The sequence below is a fragment of the Belonocnema kinseyi genome, chromosome 10 (assembly GCF_010883055.1).
Source record: "Belonocnema kinseyi isolate 2016_QV_RU_SX_M_011 chromosome 10, B_treatae_v1, whole genome shotgun sequence".
In the NCBI taxonomy this organism is placed as follows: domain Eukaryota; kingdom Metazoa; phylum Arthropoda; class Insecta; order Hymenoptera; family Cynipidae; genus Belonocnema; species Belonocnema kinseyi.
In genome coordinates, this window is record NC_046666.1 from 96784072 (window position 1) to 96787641 (window position 3570).

A 3570-nucleotide genomic window follows, 5' to 3' on the forward strand; every position below is an offset into this window, starting at 1 on the left:
TAATAAGAATTAAAAAAGAAATTAAAACTCTATAATGGTAAAAACTTTCATTTTCATTAGTTTCAGTAAGTATCTATTTTTATTAATTTCTTAAAATAATTTGATAATCTCTTCATTTAAATGTTTTGCTTTATCAAGATTTTCTGTAGTATATTTTTTCTTGCAATACTTTTCTCCATATATTTTACTGTGATTAATCAGTCGAACATATTACCAGTATTATTATCACTTATTGTAATATGATTTTTACCTTCTCATCAGAGAAGGTATTAGATTTGTGTAAAATTTCACCTCCCAGTTTTTGTCAAATGTCCACATTTTGAGACCCCCTGAATCCGAAAAACAGGTTTTTACGAATGTGTCTATCTGTTTGTATGTCTGTATGTCTGTTTGTCTGTGAACACGATAACTTTTGAAAAAAGTAATCTATTAGATTTCCCTTTCGTACACTCGTTTAGTGTCCTAAACTAAAGGTCAAGTTCGTTAGCCAGCCATTTTGGATGAAAATTCAAAAAGTGGGCACTTTTTAAATATTTTTGAGAACACTTTTTTAAAAATTCAAAAATTCTTTGTATGGTTATTCATAGTGTTAAAAAATTAAAAAATTAATCCTAATTACTTTTTTTGGAAAAATCAAAAATTACTGGAGTTATAGCATTTTCAAAAACCAAAAAAAAAACTAAAATGAACAATTTAGGCCAAACAATGCATGATTAGAAAAAAAAGTCTGTAGAAGAAAAACATTGCTTTTTGAAAGCCCTACAAGATTATGATAACAACTTTTTCAATTTGGTCAAAAAGTTGAAAATTCGAAATTTGATCATACAAAAAAATTTCGAAACCACTTTTTTCAAGATTTAAAAATTCTATGTACGTTTGTTCATAGTACTTAGAAACTCAAACAATTTATCCCCATGACTTTTTTCTATAAAATGAAAATGATCAGAGTTAGAGCATTTTCAAAATCCAAAAAAACAAACTGAAATAAACATTTTAAGCCAAACAACGCATGTTATGAAAAAAAGCCAGGAGAAGAAAAACTTAGCCTTTTGAAAGCCCTACAGGACTACGATAACAGCTTTTTTAATTTTGTCGAAAAGTTGAACATTCCAAATTTGATCGTACCAAAAATAATGAAAAATTCCAAAATTCCATGTTTTGGTCAAACTATGCAAGATACGAAAAAAGTAAAAGCTCAAATTGCGCGCCCTGGAAAGAACTACAAATTGATAATGAATCACTTTTCGATATAAGCTATGAAAAAAATGAGACAAAAATTGCTAATCCGAAAAAGAGCTATAATTTTTGATAGGACACACGGAGAAAAATGGATGTTCAAATGTAGATGTTCAAAGGGTGAGATTGTAGCACCTATTACGCAGATATTGATGCCAAACATTTAACATCTTTTTAAGATGTTAGGAGTACAAATATTTTTATGTTAAACTGAAACACATTCAGATGTTAAAACCGTTCGAGCGCATGCGCATCGCGCATTGCAATTTCACGACTATATTTCAAAGCTATATATATTAAATATTAAAATTATGGAATATTACAATTTTGGAACATTTCCAAAGAATAAAAATTAGATGTCCTTAGATGAAATTGGGTAACGACTTTTTTAAGTTTAAAGAAGAGAAAAACGATCTTATGTTTTAGGTTCATTGACTTAACACATTTGACAAAAGGTTTATAAATTTGAAATAAAATTTGAGTTTAAGAAACTTAAAATAGATATAATATTTAATTCAGATTACAGATCATTCATTCTCCGATTATTCATCCATGTTTTTATTTTGAATTAGAAATATTGAATATAACCTCAACTTGATTGAATGCATCATCTGGTCGACATTTTATACCCCTTATCTTTTTGTTCGTTCGTGTACGAACATTAAAGTTTAATTTAAAATTCACAAATAAGTTATCAATTAATTCCTTAAATGACCATAAATAAGTAAACTCCTCAAATATTTACAGACGCAATTTGACATAACCATACGTGTAATATTTTGGATTTTTCAGTAAAAAATTTTGAATGTTAGGGGGTAACATTTCACATTTTAAGATCTACAGATGCTAACTTTGAACATCTAGATTGTTGTCCTATAGTTAAACATACAACATGTTAACCCAGAACATCTAGATTTTACTTTTGAACATCCATTTTTCTCCGTGCAGTTAGTTTTTGCTTTAGTCGTAAAAAATAACATTCTAAATAAAAATATTAAATTTGTTTTAAAAAACGACACAAGGTATGAACTTAAATTACCAGACAACAGTTGTTCTCCTAAAAAGATCCATAAATTTATTATTAATCATTTTTCGATTGGGCGAGTAGATCTTCCTTTAATTGTAAAACATAAGATAAAAAATGCAAAAATGCACTTTTTGGAAAAAGCACAGAAAAGACGAAAGATAACATAGGCTCCTATATAATAACCTATATAGGTTCCTGTATTAGACTCTATGCAGATGCGTAGTAGTTTTTTTTTATCGTAAAAAACAACATTAAAAATAAAAAATTATAAAAACAAGGAAACAAGAATTAGTATGATTCAATTTTTATGTATATTATGAATTGTAATGATATACATTTATTGAAATGATACATGTTTCAGAGCAGCTTAGAATATAATTTAAAGCAAAATAAGAAACAAATACAAAAATAATCATGATAAATACAATTTGCTTCTTATTTTGCAATTTTTTAATAAGTAATCCCAGGCACAGTTACATAAAAATGTATTATAATTGATATAAAAGTGTTGTGTATAATGTTGAAAAGTTGACATGTTGGACAAAATCGAGTGCAAAGCACGAGATACGTGATGAGAATGTGTTCGTTAAAGCTAAAACAGCTTTAACAAAGGAGAGTTCAAAATCACAAAATTATAGTTGTCGGGCTGTTCACCTTTGATTTTAAAAGGTCTGTGTCCGAATGCGGAACAAATGCAAAGACTAAGTGCGGAGTGCGATTGCCATCAGTCGCGTGCTGTAGGTGCGCTCAAACTCTCTTTTAACGAAAGAGAATTCCCAATTACAAATTTACAGTGGTGGATGTTTTGAGTCTTAATTTAAAAATGTTTACGCAAGAATGTGCGAAAATATAAAGACCGAGCGCGTAGCGCGAGGTAAATACATAATCGAGCGCGAAGCGCGAGATAAATGTACAACCGAGCGCGAAGCGCGAGAACCAACAGTGGCGCGCCCTAGGAGATGAGAATGTGCCCGCGTAGCGAGCAGATTTTTTATGTTTGAATCCACACCGGAACAGAGGTCTCTCAAATTCACATTCTATGCGCATTTGAAATTTTTTTTTACTAAGGCGGGCCTAAAATCAGTGCATTAATTTTAGTACAATGGAAGTACTTGCATTTGCCTAAACATTTGATAAAAATGTTTAGTTTTGCACAATCATTTATTCTGCATCGTGAGAGGGTATCCACGCGAATCTGTGTACAAATAGAACTTATGAAAGTAAAAATGATTATCGTGGTATTTTATTGAACTTTATTTCCAAATAAAATAATTGCAAGCAAAGTAGTGATTCGCGCGCAGAGCGCG